Genomic DNA, 20470 nt, shown 5'->3' on the forward strand with positions numbered 1-20470 from the left:
TAGAAATTATTTATTTAAAGTCAAGTTAGTTAACATACATTGTTGTATGGGTTTCAGGACAAAGTAATTAAATCTTTATGTACCTTGTCAGATATATGAACCTTGGATGATGGGAGACAAAAAACATCAATAACTTTCAATAACTATGTTCCAGTTCCAGTTATCTATGTCTAAGAGTTTCGCAGAATTATTTCAGAGTGTTGACAATGTGTGCTTTTACTAACTCCATCAATAAAGCAATGACATCGAAGTCTATTTTACTTTGTTTATTATTTTAAAGACTGCATGTTAAGAGGTAGAGTAAGGGTTATTAGTGGTTACTATTGAAATGCCAAAATCAAACTAATGCTGAAATCCTCAAGGTTGGCCCTATCATCAAGCACCAGCCTGACTCTGCATTCATAAAGGGGTTTTTAGTAGAAATGAGAGGTTTCAGGTAGTACTTGTCATTCCCATGAAGATCTTCAATCAGTGACCTCTCCGTGGTTCCTGTATCTCATCTGACATTCATATTCAGTATAAAAGTAATTCCACCAGAATTAAAAGTTATTTTAGATTTACATTAAAAAAAACGCAGAAATGGAGTCTCCTGCTATCTTTGTTAAGTGTTTGTTGGGCTGTGGTTGTATAGTTCTTAACCAGTATGAAGATGAGGGGACCCAGAAAGGAAACTAGTGTTCTTGTGTAAACGTCAGTTCAAAGAAGAATGCTCAGGTCAAGTCTCTGGGTTACGAACCAAAATTTGGAAATAGATGATTTTAAGGTTCCATTCAATTAAGGTCCAGCTTGAGAAAAAAACTTGATCTTTACAATCTTAACTCCATTCTGTTACATGGCAGGGATTTACACAGATGCTTCTATTGGTGCTTTGTAAGTATTTATTAAATATTTGTTGAAAGAAAATGAATATACATCTTTCCTTCCATTAGTCGACTGTATGCTACTTGAAAGCATAGACCGGCTTATTCTCTTTTTTGCTTTCAACCATCTGCTGCATACTACATGCTCAATACATATTTGTTGAATGAATACATTTATTAACCCATTTTACAGACAAGGAAACCAAGACAGAGAAAGGTTAAATAACTAGTCTTGTTATGCAGCTAGCAAGTGGTGGGGAGAGTCAGGATTGGAATCCTGGTTTTAGAGCAGGAGTTCTTAGCCATAATGATAATGTGTGGCTAATTAAAGATGTCCACAAGTTCTTTGAGATGTTTCTCATTTTGAGTTGAGATCTTTGCCTTCCTCTCTTTGAATTTGGGTCAGTTATGCAACTGCTTTGATCAACAGAATATGTAGGAGATAATACTGTCACAACTTCTAGGCCTAGGCTGGGCCATGTAAAAAGTCCTACTACCCTGAGACAGCCATATTGGAGAGGACTCACATAGGTGCCCCAGCAGTAACCAGCCTTCCAGCTATCCCCACTAAGGTACTAGACATGCACGTGAAGTTATCTAGTCCAGCTCCTCTGCCAGCTGAGTACCGCTGAGTAACCTCTGTCAGCTTCCAGTTGAGTCCTGAATTCCTGACCCATGAAATTGTGAGATACTAAAAAAAGCACTTTAACAGTAATGACAGTGACACCACCACCATCATCAAGGATGTTATTGAAGTCACTAAGCTTTTGGTAGTTTGTTATATACGGCAGTAGGTAACTAGTAAGGAAGTCTGTAATTGAATGGAAAGGTATGGAATTCCACAAACCTCAAGATGAAAGAACATCTGTGTGAGGAAAGAAAGAGATAAAGAGAATTACTATTGTTGTTGGAAGTTACTATAAACTGCTTGGTCATATAGGTGACACAGATCATGCTTTCCTGACACAAAGACAAAATAGAGTAAGGATGAATGACTCATTCCATAAAAGTGAAGTATGTGTGTAAAACTGGACTTATTTTGCTAATAATTTAGTCACTTAAGTGGTAGAGGATGTAACAGAAAACTGACCCTTAATTTCAGGTTTCTACTTGGATATCTAACAGGTGTCTCAAATTTAGCATATCCAGCATAGAACTCAAGTTTTCCACTTTATCTTTTCCGGACTACTTCTTCAGCATTACACATCTCAATATATGATAGTTTCTCAGGTTCAAAACTTCGGGGTTTTTGACTCTGCCCATATCCAATATTCAATCCACCTGCAGTTTTATCTATATTGCCTTCAAATTTATAGCAACTCTGTGGGAAAGCAACAGGTTTTGTGTGAATAAAAACAAAGAGTTCCATGGTCAATTATAGTTGAAAAATTGATGAGGTCCTTTGTTGTAAGATTTTTTTTAAAAAAAAGAATGTAGAGCCACTACAGTTTAGGATAATGTACTTTATGGCTCAGGCAATGTTTCCTCCCCCCAAAATTATTTGACCAGTATTAATGTTACATGGAACAAACTTGGGGAAAAGCTGTTCTGGCATCATATATCCTGTATTCAGTAAAGTATTTAAAAGTTTCTGTGATACTGTTGTGGAAATGGAAGAGAAATGTGGGATGCATGAGAATATTGTCAGGTGGGTTTACTTCTAGTCAAAACAAAAACATTCAGGGGGTGACTGGGTGGCTCAGTCAGTTAAGCGACCGGCTTCAGCTCAGGACAAAAACATTTATGGAAAGTGATAAAGAGACCTCTTCAGTAGAGAGAGATTTTTTTTTATGGCAATGGCATCAATTAATATTTTAATCACCATATTAAATGGCAATATGGAAATTTAGCAAGTTTGTGAATACTCACAAAGTTGGGTGAGCTAGCCAATACATTGGGTAGATTCAAAACCTTTTCTTTAGATTGGAATGTAGAACTTGAAAGCATCAAATGATATTGTCCAGGCATAGTAGAAAAAAAATCTACATACTTAATTTTCAAGAAAGATATATTGATTAACTATAAGATCGAGATAGATTTGGCCTGACAGTGGAAAAGACAAGTCTGTATGGTTGCAAAAAAATGCTTATGCAATATTAATCTCTATTTATGGAGAAGTCTAGATAAACAGATCTGATAAATAAGTATGCATATATCGTAAACTCGCTCAAGGCAAAATTTTATGTCATCTGTTAATGCAGAAGCCTCATCACTTTTAGACAGTTATGCTATTTTTTTGTTTCTCTCTAGTCAATGACCACCCCTGTTCTGAAGCCTTGACATTTCCTCTTCCCTCAAGCTCTTTCCTCATACCTTTTTACTTTCTCTTTACTTCCTCTTCTCTCTTACTCAGGGTACATCAACTACTGTAAAAGCCACACACTTGTCTGTATTAATCAGCGTAGGTATTGGCTCTAATATAAAGCCCTCAAATTTCAGTGTATTAAAATAATGAGGTAACTTTTTATCCACACAATAATTTAATGCAAGTGTTCCTTGTTGGGTAGATATCCTACTTCCTTACCTAACTTCTGAGCCCAATATATCTACCAAAATTCTAGAATTAATTATTGAGCAGATAGTTCACAGAAGGGGTAAAGTACATTTATTCTAATATTTCTAGCATTCAGCAAAGTGACAGGCATTCATTCATTGATTTAACAAATATTTATTGAGTGCCAACTTTGCATTAGCCAGTGTTCTCAGCCCTGGTAAAGCTGATAAGACAGAAAATGTTACAGTTTTCATGGAGTTTGTATTATTGTGGGGAAAGACAGATAATAAACACATAATCAATGAATGAGATAATAATAGGGCTCTGAAGAAAATACACCTGAGGGATGTGATGGAGCTTGTGCATATGGGAGCTACTTCAGATTGATAGACCCTTTTGAAAATATGAGACTTTAATTGAAACCTGTTAAGATGAAGCTGCCTCTACAAAGATCTGGTGAGAGGGTGTACCAAGCAGAGCAAGGAGTGGATGCAAAGGACCCAAGCAGGAATCAGCTTGGTGTGTTCTAGTAACCGGACAAGGAGAGAAGATAGGAGATGAATTTATAGAAGTAATGGGGGTTGGGTTATTATAGAGCCACACTGGAAGTACTAAGGAATTTGGATTTTATTCTGAATGTGAATAGAAGTCAAATGAGGGTTTTCAGCAGGGAGTGATATGACCTAATATACTTTTTTCAAAGTTGGCTCTGGCTGGTGCATGGAGACAAGATTCTGAAGAGGACCAGAGCAGAAGGAGGGAAATCAGCAGAAGCAGGAGTTGCAGTAATGCAGGTAAAAGACTATGGACCTGGTTGAGGATGATAACAGTGGAAATGCATAGAAATGGACAGATGTGGGCTATGTTTTAGAGTGAGAATTGGCAGGAATAGATTTAGATTTGCCAGTGAGCATCTGGATGAATGGTGGTGACACTTACTGAGATGGTGAAGACCTAATTTGAATAGGCCAACTTTGAGGTACCAATTAAATATGCAAATGGAATTATCAAACAGGCAGGTGGATGTACTGTCTGAAGTATAGGGGAAAGACTAGAACTGGAGGTATCAGGTTTGGGTCATTCACCTCTGTAAGATGGCCACGGCAGTCTGTCACATCCCAGTCAAATGGGTACAAAAGAGTCTCCCATACTTTGTCTGTTTCCAAGAAAGAGGAAAGTTTGTCAGACTTATCCTCATACTCATTGACTAGAGTTGCATCACATGACTGTGCCTAAGCCAGCCATTGACAAAGGGAATGGGCTAACCATAGTGGGCTTGGTGAATCAGAACTAGCCCTTAGACTGAGGGTGGAGCCAGCTTTTCCCAATATCTAAGGCAATATGGAAGTGGGTGGATGTGTGGACAAATCAAGGGAAGGAGAAAAGATGGGACAGATATTAGGGGTCAACCAACATTCTTGTTAAAGCCCAATTCAGTTTTTTCATCATTAAATAGGACAGTGCATTACCTCACAGAGTATGTGTGATCTCAACTGAGTCAATGGTATGAAAGCTTTGTAAACCATAAAACAGTATAAAATAGTTAAGTTAGTTTGAATCAGACTGTTCCTAACATTGCTCCATTTCTCTATTTTACTCAAGGGTTGCTGGTGTTCTGGCAGTATTTGTTATTATGTTGTTTAAGTGTTTCTTTCAAAGGCTTAAGAAATGAGTTGAGGATGAAACATAAGTTTAGCTGCCCTTAACATGTTTCCTTTCATCAGTAGACATGTATTTCCATCAGTAGACATATGTTTTTCCCTTACCATGTGTCACTAATGTTTTTGTCCTTTCTTGTATCCAACACATGAAACATGGAATTATTTTCAAACTTGTGAGAAGGAAGTTCATCAGTAAGATCCTGCTGAACTCTCTGAGGCATTCATTTGCCCTTTGGTAGAGAGCAACACATAAGAAAGTGACTTACCTGAACTTGGCTGCTGGCAGAGTTGAAATGATCATTTCTCAATTATTAAGAGCCTAAAAGGTAGTAGGTGCTGATCAGAACATATAATAAATGTCACCCCTGATCTAGAATACAGGAATTATCAGTTCCAATTATAGGTTTAATGTCCACTGTATTCTACTTGCTTTCAAACATTTTTATATAGATATTAACATATCACAAGTGCTTTTAGGGCAAGGCACACGGCTATATTGTGTACCAACATTTTGTTTTTAGCTATTTGTTCATTTACAAGCATTTGTTGTGTGTCTAACATATGCTAGACCCTGTACTAGGATTTTAAATAAAATAAATATGATCTTTTATTCTTATATTTTATGGGGCATATCCATTAGGAAGGAAGTTAGTAATTACACTAATAATCAGGTATGCATCTGACACTTGTGAGGCCTGGGGCAAAAGGACAAATGGATGCCATGTATCAAATATTTAAATACTTAATAGTGATGAGCTCTGACATTTGTCCAGTTCATGTTTTCTTCTGGAACCTCAAAGCTCACACCCTGGGGAGTTTCCTTGCAACATGGAGGCTAAAGGAGGCTTGCTCTCTTCCAAGTCAGTCCTGCTACTTGTGACCCTGAGTGGCAACAAGAAGCGTCTGGCAAAGGGCAAGAAAGAAGGTGGGCTGTGTCCCGGTTGGTGGACTGAATCAGACACTGACATAGGAACAGACATTGTCCAGGTGCTGGGAACTGGGCTGGGAGGTCTCATGAGTCACTTTCTCATCCCCTTTTAGGCAGTTGTAGAGGAGAGAGATGGAGTGCAGTCTTCTGGGAAATTCTGTCTGCTTTGGGTGTTCTGGGGCAACAACTTCAAACAAAGGGGACTTCTACTATCTATTTCCCAGAGCAGAGGCTGAGATTTTCTTCTTCCTCAATAGATGCAGGCTCCTTTGTTCTCATCCGGGCATGGTGCAGCTTGCTCAGGACATCCTTCATAATTCACTCAAAAGTAGACTGAACTTTCAACCATCTTTTTTGGAGACTAAAAAAAAATTGTGTTCATTTTGATATCTGTGATATGTGTGGTTCTCTAAAGCAAGGGGCCTATGACAGAATCCCTCTTGCCTGGGTTTAAGTGTAGTTTGCCGGTAGCCTTACACATGCATATGTAGCTACAAGCCATGATAAGGGCTATGAAGGAAGAAGACAGAGGGCTAGGAGGAAGTGTGTACAGGAACGGACATTTAGAGGAGTGGTGTGTGTGGTGTAGGTCAGGGAAGGCCTCCTGGAGAAAGTTTTAGGTAAGGCTGAGACTAGAGTATAGGCTTACATTAGCACCTAATCTGAGCAATGTTCTCAAGTTAGCTAATACATTTCATGGAAAGTTAGACTGCACCTCAGGTTCTTACAAAATGTAATCTTCATGTTTATTATTTTTTTATGAAAGTAATAACTCTTCATTACAAATCAAGTAATATAGATCTATAAGGTTAAAAAAATGACTATTTCCTGTAAAACCACCTCTCAGGAGATTTGAAATTAATACTGTGATTTAATTTTTCTCCTAGGTTTTTTCTCATATATATACACTAATTTTTTATGTGCATATACAAATAATCACTTATTATTTTGTATCTTTCACTGCTCCAAGGTGGAGCCCTTTGTTCACTTTCATGGTAACCACCAGTTGACCAGTCACCTACTTTCCAGTTCCCGCAGTAGGATCCATAGGGGACTGAACATGTCCAATTTGTATTCTTTTCTATGGGTAAACATAATGTAGATAATTAATTACACCTAAAGCTAAGATCCATATAGTTTCTGTGTCATTTATGCATTAACCTGTCTGCTGGCTGTGGTGTGAAATCTAATAGGTTGGAATGAGTGCAACTCAGTTATTGTTCCTTTCCCTAATTTCCCATCATACTACCACCATCATCATCAACATCATCATCATCATCATCATCATCATCATCATCATTTGTTTCCCTTTTATTTTCAAATGATGCCTGAGGTTGCAGTGCTTATTCCTCTTTTAATGCCTGGAGACCATCTTCTTTCTCTTTATATTTGTAAATGCACTTGAGGCCAGTTCTGTGAGATATGGTCTACACCAAATCATGAACTCTCTCTTGGTCTTATTAGCTATTGTTGTCTATGTTGTTTCTAGGACTGAATTTAGAGAGTCCTAAACCTATATTCAGTTTTTGGTTTTGTTGTTTACTGATGGCATGAACTTGGACAGGCAACTTCACTTCTCAGTGTTCTCCTTGTAACACAGAATATCAGAGTTCACTCTGACCTCCCCTTAGGGCTACTGAAAGATTACACTGAGATGAAGTGTGTGAAAGATCTTTGTGAACTGTAAAGTTTGTACTCATATTTTCTGGAATAAATTTCTGTTTAACTGAGCAATCACTACTTCTCTCTGCTCTTTTAATGACCATGTCCATAGTCATTCCCTAGAAAGTATGTCCTGAATCAAACAAGGCAGAGGATAGAATAGTGTGCCCATTTTATTTCCTCCAACATGAATATACTTTCTTTTAAATATGGAAAAGTTTTACATATGTATAGTTTTATATATAGCATCCTTTATTTTAGTATATAGCCTAACACTTATAAATAACCACCATACAATTATTTCTCAATTTCAAACATTCCTTCTCTGTGGAAATTCTGATGGTAAGATGAAGGGAACATGCATTTATAATGAGTAGGCAGCTGACTTTTTTTATGGTTGATATAGAATTATGGTCTATTATCTATAGTTTGTTGCAAATAATGCCTAGGAAAGGTTTTAGGTGATTCATTAGGTGGTAATTTAAGTCCGTGCATATTATTATTGTTAATTAATGATAATAAAAACAATCCAAACATTGGCATAGGGAGAGGTGACATCAAGTTTGATAGACTTTCTTGAGAAGGTTCCAAACACCACATAGATTTGGGGTTTTGTTTGAGCAGCTTTGTTGACCACTTTCATAATCCTGAAGCTGAAGCCAAGATGAGTTATTACTCATTTAATGTGTAGGCTGTTCCCCCCCCCCACCCCTAATTGTAAATTATACAATCTCAACCTCTATAGCCAGCAATATCTGACTTTATTGCTTTCCATTTTATGAAAATTAATTACAGCTCACATTCTGACACTGAAATTAAGGAGTAAGCACTAAATCTTATACACAACAATAGGAAATTAAGAGAACATTCTTTATTATCAGAATAAAGGGGGTGCTTTTTCTTCTCTTAAGGCACTGGACTATGAGATAAAATCAGATTTAAACAAGCATTGCTCCTCCTTAACTTGTGTCACTGCAGCATGAAAGACAGAGTAGAATTATGATATTTTAATTTTAAAAAAACTACAACTCTTTCTATTTTGTCCTGAGGGACATTGTTTTGTGATAGCATGGTAGGCTATGGAACTCTGTCCCTGTAGGCACTGGCTTAGTAGGGAGCCAGGAGATGTAGGAGGTGAGACAACTCATCTCTGTACTGATAATGGACCAAATTCACTGGATTCTATGAATTCCTCCAAAAGAAAAAATAATTTTGTAGAGAAAACTATAAGTATAAATAGCAAAGAGATTGAGATGTGTATATGAGTAAATGTGCCCTCTTGTGCTGGTATCATCCTTTGGCCACAGTTTTCACACGAGCAGCAATTATATATACTATCCAACTTTATAAGTATTTCACAGTTAGTAAAGTATTTTCAAATACACATTTTATTTAGTAATCACAGTAATCCAGTGATAAAATTATTTTGTTTACTTATTTATTTTTATTGAAGTATAGTTGACACACAAAATTACCTTAGATTCAACTTTACAACAGTGATTCGACAAATTTATATATTATGCCGTGCTTACCATAAGTGTGGCTACCATCTGTCACCATACATTGCTATTACAGTACCACTGATTATATTCCCTGTGCTGTAGCTTCTATCCCCGTGACTTATTCATCCCATAACTGGAAGCCTGGATCTCCCACTCCCTTTCACCCATTTTGCCCATCCACACACCCCCTTTCCCTCTGGCAACCATCAGTTTGTGCTCTGTAATTATGTGCTCTGTATCAGTCTGTTGCTTTTTGTTTGTTTATTCACTTGTTTTGTTTTTTTAGATTCCACGTATAAGTGAAATCATATGTTGTTTGTCTTTCTCTGCCTTACTTCACTTGGCATAATGTACTCTAGGTTCATTCATGTTGTCACAAATAGCAAGATCTCATTCATTTTTATGGCTGAGGAATGTTCCATTATACACACGCGCGCGCACGCACATGCACACGCACACACACACACACGCACACACACACACACGATACATTTTCATTCATCAGCAGACACTTAGATTGCTTCCATATCTTGGTTATTGTAAATAATGCTGCAATAAGTATAGGAGTGCATATATCTTTTTGAATTAGTATTTTCATTTTCTTAGGATAAATGCCTAGTGGTGGAAAAACTGGATCATATGGTACTTCTATTTTTTATTTTTTGAGGAATCTTCATACTGTTTTCCACAGTGGCTGAACCCATTTTCATTTCTACCACTAGTACTAGAGGGTTCCTTTTTTTCCATATTCTTGCCAAACACTTGTTATTTCTTGTCTTTTGATTCTAGGCATTCTGACAGGTGTGAGGTGATACCTCAGTGTGGTTTTGATTAGCATTTCCCTGATGATTAGTGATGTTGAGCATCTTTTCATGTGTCATGAGAAAGTTAAAGACAGAAGGGGTCAGAAACCTATTCACTTCTTCTCCCCTGTCCTTAGCTACATTCTTTGAGGCACTTCTGTGGCAATCCATGGAGCATAGTTTGAAAACCGATTGCATAAAATTTAAAGTGTTCAATAAATGTTCAAACAGCATTCACTGAGCCCTCCCTGTATACAACCACATAGTAACTGAGAAAGTTCTGTCCTTTCCTGCCACTGACCTAGTCTCTTTCTGATAATAAACAGAAGCATGTCTTTGAGAGACTCTAAAATAAGCATAGCACTGGCATCTGTTTTTTCTTCCTTAGCTAAAAACTAAATGTGAGGCTAAAAATCTTTGACAGGTTTTATTGCCACCATTATGAGGTATGCTGCATTAGATATTTACACAATTTAGGGCGGTTTTTTTGTGTGTGTTGAAATTTATCAGTACTGTATCTTGATACTCTTATTCAGAGGTATCTTGATAGTTACTGCCCCCAAAAGTCAATGTTACTATATTTCACCACTACATTTCAAGTGGTAGTAACTACAGGTTTTCTTGCCATGTGGCTGATCATCCATGTGACCCTCCCACTGGAAAATACAATGTATTATAATGTTTTTGAGCTTCCAAGTTTTGAATAACATATTTCTCCCCCTCATCAACATTCATTGACATACATCCAATATTTTGGATAAATGGTATGAGTCAAAGATTATGCTTAGATACCATCAAATGACCTCAGTTCTGATTTCATATCAGAATTACGATAGCTACTGTCCATAAATGAGTCTATGGATTTAAATTTCATTTCATTAATCTAAGTAAATCCATTATTTTTTACGGAATGTCTACCATGTGTCAAATGCCATGCTAGCTGCTGAGGTAAAGCAGTGAACAGAAGAGATACACACTGTCCTCTGTGAGTTTATAGTCTGGTGAGGTAGCCATATTAATAAACAGAGAGCTACTTGTGGTTAATGTGAAAAATCTTTTGAAACAACACAGGGTCCTAAGTCAAGACTTTGAAGAGGAATTTAATTCAGTCTTAGGAAGTGATATTAAAGGACTTGGTGTTAGATAAAGATAAAAATGGTAGGTATTGGAAAGGAACTTTTGGAATAGCAGAATATGGGGCTAGCTAAGTCCCTTTCTCAAAAATCAATGATAGAAATGGAAGAAACTTTCAAAAAACAACAATTTATTAAGGACTCTAGAAACTTAGAAACATTTGTTCAAGAAAAACAACAAAATCTTAAATAACGGTGGGGTTTTAGCTCTTCAGCTCTATTGGTATAGAAGTTATACCAGGGTAGGGTAAGGGGTAAGAACTACTTGAAGAGGCTGACTTGATTTGGAGCAGGTACATGCCCTGAGGCATTGTAAACAGTAGCAATCTCAGTGGCAAACAGTCAGAAAATTCCAGCTTCACAGCTAGCTTGGTGTTGTCATTGAGGTGGGGTAAGCAATAGACATGCATACTAGCGAGAAATTCAGCAGGGAGATCTAGGTAAATAAGGTAGCCATAGTGAGCCTTAAACTCTCACATAGCCTGGGTGGTTTTGAAGGGTGTATGCTTGTAAAAGGCTATGCACATTCCCAAGAGAGACTAGAGAGGGCCTAGTTATCTAATGCCCCCTACCTCAACGTGAGGCCTAGAAAATGCACAGGGGAGAATGGGAAAGCCCAGAAAAAGCAAAAGCAGGATAAATGACTGAGCTTTTAAAGTAATTTCTATCTCTTTATTGATGTTTTTTATTTGATGAGTCATTATTGTCATGCCTTCCTATAAATTTTTTCCCAGCTTCATCAAAGCACAATTGACAAATAAAAATTATACAAAGTATGTTTTCTAATGCAGTGGTACTAAATTAGAAATCGATAACTGAAAGAAATTTTGGGAGGGTAGGAACTATGAAAAATTAAAAAAGAAACACATCTAGGTGTTCAAAACATAGGCGTGGGCTGCAGGAAGATTGGCAGCCTCACTCACATCAAGCAAAGCTGCTGTGGGGTGACTTTTGCGATGGTGCTAAGAAGGCAACTGTTTTATACAGTTTCTATGAAGTGGGACACACAGGTGGTGAATGGGTCCTTGCTGCTTGACCCTGCGGGCCTGGAGGCAGAGGAGCCAAGATCCTGCCCCATGGCTGTCATCCTGCAGCCCGAGAAGTGCACTGTGTTCCAATGCACATGGTGTGCTATGCTGTGCTCGCTGATTCTGCACCTCTCCTGGGACCTGTTGCAGTCCCTTGCATCTGTAGTTTTCTATAGAGTCACAAATGACATGGTATGGGAAGCTCCCTTCCTAGTTGGCATTGAGGGTTGGTTCAAAGGGAGCACTTACAACCTTGTATTCTGTATTACCTGTGGGACTCCCATTGGTTTCCATTTGTATTCTACCCATGCTGCCCTGGCTGCTGTCTCAGTGACAAAATGATGTGCTCTTAAAAACAAAAGTCACAGTAAATGAATCTGAGATAGATATTCACAACTTTCTACCAGAAATTGTTGCAGAGCTGAAAGAGAAGATAATGTTAATGCATGCTCATTTAAATTCACTGATAATTCTGAAGGAAGAAACTCCCGACTAGCCCAAGCCAGAAAACTGATCCAGAATCAAAACTTAAGTATGGAGTCAGGCCTAATTGCAATCTTCAACAGCAGGCACTGTTTGATCAATTCTCAAGAAAGATTGGCTTCAAGAATGGATGGGAAATGGGGTTTATTATTATTACCTCTACGTTGATTTTCTAAATGATATGTGAAGCTGTTTCTAGAAGATGAAAAGCTTAGAAGCCTCTGTCCAGGTTTTATAACTATTTGCCTTAAGAACTTATTTTAGCTTGTCATTTTCATAAATACTTATTTCTGAAAACATCTTTTATTGCAAATTCAGGTTAAGAGACAATGTCTTGTCAATGCTCTCATTTAAAGATGCACCGTTGTTATGACAATAGAGTTGTATTTAATGTTGAAAAATAAAGGAAATGCATCTACAGAAATCATGGGTCAAAGAAGAAGTCACAAGGGAAATTAGAAAATAATATGAATTGAATGAAAATGGAAACACAATTATGGGATTGCTAAAACAGTGTTCAGAGGAAATTTTTATAGTGTTAAACACCCATATTAGTAATGAAGAAAGATCTCAAAAAAATAACCCAAGGGACTAGAAAAAGAACAGAGCCAACTAAACCTAAAGCAAGTTGAAGGGAGGAAATAAAACATATATCAAAAAATGGAAAACATAGAAACAATAGAAGACATTAGTGAAATCAAAAGTTGGTTTTTTTGGTAAGAAAAAATTTTTAAAAATTGCCAAACTTTTATAGAGACTCGGCAAGCAAAAAAGAGAGAAAACTCAAAGTCAGGAATTAAAGAGGGGACACCATTACTGTCCTCACAGAAATGACAGTTTGTGAGTTTCTAAAAATGTGTCCATTTCTTACAGATTGCCCAGTTTGCTGGCATATAATTTCCTTAGTGTTCTTTTATAATTGTTTGTATTTCTGTGGTGGTGGTTGTGATATCCCCTATTTCATTTGTGATTTTTATATGTTTGGATCCTTTCTATTTTCTTTTTGATAAGTCTGGCTAAAGGCTTATCTGTTTTGTTAATTCTTTCAAAGAACCAGCTCTTTGTTTTGTTGATCTGTTCTACTATTTTTTTGTATGTGTTTGTTTCTTTTCTTTTCTTTTTTTTTAAATTTTTTTTTCAACGTTTTTTATTTATTTTTGGGACAGAGAGACAGAGCATGAACGGGGGAGGGGCAGAGAGAGAGGGAGACACAGAATCGGAAACAGGCTCCAGGCTCCGAGCCATCAGCCCAGAGCCTGACGCGGGGCTCGAACTCACGGACCGCGAGATCGTGACCAGGCTGAAGTCGGACGCTTAACCGACTGCGCCACCTGGGCGCCCCTGTATGTGTTTGTTTCTATATCATTTATTTCTGCCCTACTCTTTATGATTTCCTTCTGCTGGCTTTAGGCTTTATTTGCTGTTCCTTTTGTAGCTCCTTTACGTGTAAGTTTATGTTGTATATTTGGGACTTTCTTGAGATAGGCCTGAATTGCAATATACTTCCCTTTTAGGACTGCCTTTGCTGCATCCCAAAGGTTTTGGACTGTCATGTTTTCATTTTCATTGGCTTCCATGTATTTTTTAAATTTCTTCTTTAATTTCCTGGTTAACCCATTCATTCTTTAGTAGGATGTTCTTTAACTTCCATGTATTTGAGGGCTTTACAAATTTTTTTCTTTTGTTTGACTTCAAGTTTTATAGTGCTGTGATCTGAAAATATGCATGATATGATTTTGATCTTTTTGTACTTGTTGAGGGCTGATTTGTGACCCAGTATGTGATATATTTTGGAGAATGATCTGTGTACACTTGAAAAGAATATATTCTGCAACTTTAAGATGAAATATTATGAATACATCTGTTAAGTTCATCTGGTACAGTGTGTCATTCAGAGCCATTGTTTTCTTGTGGATTTTCTGCTTAGATGATGTGTCCATTGTTGTAAGTGGGGTATTAAAATCTACTATTATGGTATTATTATAAATGGATTCCTTTATGTTTGTGATTAATTGATTTATATATTTGGGTGCTCCTAAATTGGTAGCATAAATATTTATAGTTGTTAGATCTTCTTGATGGATAGACCCCTTAATTATGATATAATGCCCTTCTTCATCTCTTGTTAGTCTTTGTTTTAAAATCTAGTTTGTCTGAGATAAATATGGCTACGTTAGCTTTCTTTTGATGTCCATTAGCATGATAGATGGTTCTCCATCCCCTCCCTTTCAATCTGAAGGTGTCTTTGGGTCTAAAATGAGGCTCTTGTAGGCAGCATATCAGTGGATCTTGCTTTTTTGTTTTTTGTTTTTTTTAAATCAATTTTGATACCCTATGTCTTTTGATTGGAGCATTTAGTCCATTTACATTCAGAGTGATTACTGAAAGATATAAATTTAGTGCCACTGTGTTACCTGTAGAGTTGGTGTTTCTGTTGATGCTCTCTGGTCCTTTCTAGTCTTTGTTGCTTTTGGTTTTCTTTTTCCCTCCACTTAAAGAGTCTCCCTTAAAATGTCTTGTAGGACTGAACTCCTTTAGGTTTTATTTGTCTTGGAAACTCTCTCTTTCTCCTTCTATTTTGAATGACAGACTTGCTTGATAGGGTATTCTTGGTTGCTTATTTTTTCCATTCAGCGTATTGAACATATCTTGTCACTCCTTTCTGGCCTGCCAAGTTTCTGTGGACAGATACTCTGTGAATCTGATCTGTCTTCTATTGTAGGTTAAGGACTTTTTTCTCTTGCTGCTTTAATGATTCTTTCCTTGTCTGTGTATTTGGTGAATTTCACTATGATATGTTTTGGTGATGGCCAGCTTTCGTTGAATTTAATAGGAGTTCTCTGTATTTCTTAGAGTTTTATGTCTGTGTCCTTCCCCATATTAGGGAAGTTTTCAGCCAAAATTTACTCACATAAACCTTCTGCCCCTTTTTCTTTCTCTTCATCTTCTGGGACTCCTATGATATGAATGTCATTCCATTTTAATAAATCACTGAGTTCCCTAATTCTGCCTTTGTGATCCTTGACCTTTGTTTTCCTCTTCTTTTCAGCATCATTATTTTCCATACTTTTATTGTCTATATTGTTCCTCTGCTTCATCCATCCTCATTTTTATGGCCTCCATTTGGGTTTGCATTTCAGTTATAGCACTTTTAATTTTGGCCTGACTAGATTTTAGTTCTCTTATCTCTCCAGAAAGGGAAACTCTGGTGTCTTCTATGCTTTTTCAAGCCCAGCTTGTATCCTTACAATTTTTGTTTTAAATTCTAGTTCAGACATCTTACTTATATTTGCATTGATTAAATCCCTGGCCACCATTGCTTCCTGTTCTTTCTTTCGAAGTGTACTCCTCTATCTTTTCATTTTGGAGGAAGAAACAACAACAACAATAATACAATGAAATAAAAATTCAAAAATTAAAATAAAGGAAGCTAGATCCTAGGTGTGCTTTGGTTTGCTTGTTAAGAGAAGCTGCCATGTTCTCTCCCTCAAATTATGAAGATTGTTCTATTAATCCTCAGATTGATTTTCTAGGTGTTCAAAATGGTTTGGTTTTGCTCTAGCTATGTTCAAGGAATAAGACAAGCCCAGAGTCCCTTACTATTCTGACATCTATACTCCTCCTGCCCTTGCAGAACTGAAAAGGATTAAAATAAATTCCTATGAACAACTTTATATCAATAGATTAGAAGACTTAGATAAAATGATCAAATTCTTAGACACAAAGTACTAAAAATAACATATGAAAAAATAGAAAATTCAAATATATTTATAAAAATATAAGGAAATTGAGTAATACTAAAAGTACTTCCGCAAAGTAAAGTCCAGGTTCAGATAGCTTCACAGATGAATTTTATCAAACACATAAAGAATAAATAATACCAATCATTCCCAAGCTCTTCCAGAAAGTAGAGGGGAGGAGGAATACTTCCCAACTCATTCTACAAAATGAGAGTTACTCTGATATCAAAGCCAGACAAAGATATTGCAAGAAAATAAAACTATGGACCATCATTCTTTATGAATGTGGATGCAAAAATTCTCAAGAAAATACTCTCAAACTGAATACAGCAACATACATAAAGGATCATATACGATGACCAAGTGGAATTTATTACAGAAACACAAGGCATATTTCATATCCCAAAATCAATTTTAGTGTAATTTACCATACCAATAGAATAAAGGACAAAAGCGACATAATCATTTCAATGGGTGCAGAAAAAGAACTTGACAAAATTGAATACCCATTCATGATAAAAACTCTTAACACACTAGGAATAGAAGGGAACTCTGTCAAGCTGATAAAGGACATTTATAAAAAGTTTATGGCTGATATAAGATTTAATAATGAACAACTGAGTTCATTCCTCCTAAGATCAGGAACTAGGCAAGCATGTGTGCTCTCACCACTTTTATTCAAAATTATACTGTATATTCTATCCACCAAAGTCGGACAGAAAAAAATACATAAAAGTCATCTATTGGAAAGGAAGAAGTAAAACTTTCTTTATTCAGAATGACATGATTCTATATGTTGAAAATATTATGAATATACAAAGAAACCTATCAAGCAATAAGTGGAGCTCGTAAATTAGAACAATTAGACAAACTGAAAGTAACAATCAAGTCTTTATTTACTAAATGTGACCAAGCAAGCAAGAGGCAGAATGAGGCACTTGCTCTCAGTGTTCCATTTTCTTCATGGAATGGTTTTGGACATGGGTCAGGTGGATACAGTACAGATGGGTAATAGTACAGGGGGCTACAGTACAGTTCTGAATGGATGCTGCCTCTTATGGGCCGGAGGAGGGGGTGGGGAATGAAGAAAAGGAGAAGGAAAAAGGCTAAGAGTAGGAAGGTATTATGTCAAAATGGGGCAAAGTGCTTCAGCCAAGGGCCCTGATAAGGAGATCTCAGAAGAGATACAGGGAAAGGGCCTCATTTCAGGCCTCCAATAAGGACACCTCTGAATGAAAGTACCTTGGTTAAGAACACAGATATGCATATGAGCATGGCTGGCTCAGATCGGGGAACTGAGTTTTTGGCTGCAGGATTAAGAAAACTGCAATGCATTGGTTGTACACCAAAGGCTGGTATGAGAATGGAAGCTGCCCTCCATGAGGCCTGCCAGACCAAGTCTATAATTGTTTATAGTTAGGACTGAAGGATCACACATAGGATTTTGACCTGGAGTCAGAATCCTCAGAAACTACAACTAAGAAATGAGTTCAGCCAGGTTATTTGATACAAGATCAATATACAAAATTCAATTGTGTTTCTACATAGTAGCATTGAACCCTCCAAAAATGAATCTAAGTAAACAATCACATTAAAAATAACATCAAGAAGAATAAAATACTTAGGGATAAATTTAATTTAAAAAGTGCAGATGTGTACACTAAAAACTATGAAACATTGTTGAGAAATATTTTTAAAAATCTGAATAAATTATGAGATATCCTATGTTCATGGATTGGAAGACTCAATAATGTTAAGATGGCAATTACCCCTACAATGCCATATAAATTTAGTGCAATAGCTATCAAAATTCCAGCATGCCCTTTTTTTTTTTTGCAGAGATTGATAAGCTAACCCTAAAATTCACATAGAAATGTAAAGACACAGAATAGCCAAAAATTTTTGAAAGAGAAAAAGGTTGGAGGACTTACACTTCCCAATTTCAAAACTTGCTATAAAGCTCAGTAATCAAAATGTGTGTACTGGCATAAGGATAGACCTATCAGTGGAACAGATTTGAAAGTCCAGAATAAACCCTTACATTTATGGTCAGTTGATTTTTGACAAAGATACTAAGCCAATTTAGTGGACAAAAGGTTAGTATTTTGGACAAATAACTAAAGCAATTGGATATCTACATGCAAAAAAATGAATTTAAAATCTTATCTCCTATTATATAAAAAAAATCAATTCAAACCGGATCATAGATTTGAATACAAAAATAAAATTGCAAAACTGTTAATGAAACCATAGAAGAATACCTTTGTGGTCTTGGTTTTGGCAACAAGTTTCAGATACAGCACCAAAGCATAATTCGTAAAAGAAAAATATTGATAATTGGACTGACTTTATCACAATTAAAACATTTTGTGCTTCAAAAGGGAGCTGTTAGGAAATTGCAAAGGCAAGACACAGAATGGGGAGAAAATTTTTGCAAAGCATATATTTGATAAAGGACACTCATATCTAGAATGTATAAATAAATTACTCTTATAACTCAATAATCAGGTGACAAAACTACAATACAATCAAAAGAAGCTGAATACTTCAAAAGCTTTTACTGAAAAAGGCATACAAATAACTAATCAGCACATGAAAAGATGTTCAATATCAATAGTTATAGAAATCCAAATTAAGACTATTATGAGATACACATCTAAGAGATCCACTAAAATAACTATAGTCAAAAAGAGACAATACCAAGTGTTGGTGAGGATGTGGAGAAATTGGAATCGTCACACACTGCTGGTGGGAATATATGATGATACAGCCACTCTGGAAAATAGTTGGGCAGTTTCTTGAAAAGTTAAACATTAATTTATCGTATAACCCATAATTCTACTCATAGGTAACTGCCCAACAGAAATGAAAACATCTATCCACACAAATACTTTTACATGAATATTCATACCAGCACTAATTGTAATCATCTATTTGGAAACAATCCAAATGTACAACTGGTGAATACATGAGTAAAAGTGGTACATACAATGGATATTGTATTTAGTAATAAAAAGGGACCAACTAATGATACATGATACAACATAGATAAGATTCAAAAATATTATGCTGAGTGAAAGAAGTCAGACACAAAAGACTACATATTGTATAATTCTATTTCTATTAAAATCCCAGAAAAGGCAGAGACATTAAGCAGATTATTAGTTGCCTGGGGCTGGGTGTGGGAATGCGAATTTAGTGCAAAGTGCCACAGGATCTTATTGAGATGATGAAAATGTTCTAAAACTGGATTTTGATGATGGATGCACAATTCTATAAATTAGTAAAAATCATTGAATTATATACTTAAAAGAGAAAAGAAAAAAAAAATAGGTATGGGTCAGGTGAAGATATGAAAGAAGAATAAAGAGCCATAAGGAATAGCACCTGCAAAGGCTAGAAGCCAAGAAAGTACTTCAATTTGAGGCACTAAAATAAATTCAGTATTGGTTGTAAATAAAGTACAAGGGACACTGAAAAAGTAAAAGGCCAGATCATGAGCCCTATAAGCCTAGTTAGGAAGAGAGGACTTTATCTCAATAACCACACCAATTCTTCAGTGGATCTGTATACAGTTGACTCTTGAACAATGCAGGGGTTTGGGGCACCAACCCTCTTGCAGTCAAAAATCCACTTATTATAAATTTTGGCTCCCTCAAAATTTTACTAATAGCCTACTGTTGACCAGAAGTCTTTCCAATGACATAAACATTTAATTAACACATATTTAATATATTAAATATATACTGTATTCTTACAATAAAGTAAGCTGGAGAAAATAAAATGTTATTTAAAAAATCATAAGGAAGAGAAAATGCATTTATAGTACTATACTGTATTGAAAAAAAATCTGCATATTAGTGGACCCATTCAATTCAAACCCGTGTTGTTCAAAGGTCAACTGTAGTCAGATTTTATGGTACAACTTAGGGAAATATTGTGATTGTAATAATTATTTAGGTAAATATAGTAAGAACAATTAAATATAAAAGCTCAAGCTCCAGATTTATTGTGATTTTACAACTTTGAAATGAAAATAAACCATATTTATTTTCATTGAGTATGAATAAAAGAGTTCCAAAGAAGTGAAATTAAAACTTTTAAGTTTCAGTTTATATTTTATTATTATTAAAGCAAAGTATCTCTATTGGTTGACTATTAATCTAAAGCATAATT

At 36.1% G+C, this 20470-nt stretch overlaps 1 pseudogene; it reads left to right on the forward strand.

Annotated features, from left to right (window-relative positions):
• Positions 1-5843: 5843 nt before the first annotated feature.
• LOC115513037 lies at positions 5844-12585 on the forward strand (annotated as a pseudogene).
• The last annotated feature ends 7885 nt before the right edge of the window (positions 12586-20470 follow it).

This window comes from Lynx canadensis, chromosome B1 (assembly GCF_007474595.2).
Source record: "Lynx canadensis isolate LIC74 chromosome B1, mLynCan4.pri.v2, whole genome shotgun sequence".
Lineage (NCBI taxonomy): Eukaryota > Metazoa > Chordata > Mammalia > Carnivora > Felidae > Lynx > Lynx canadensis.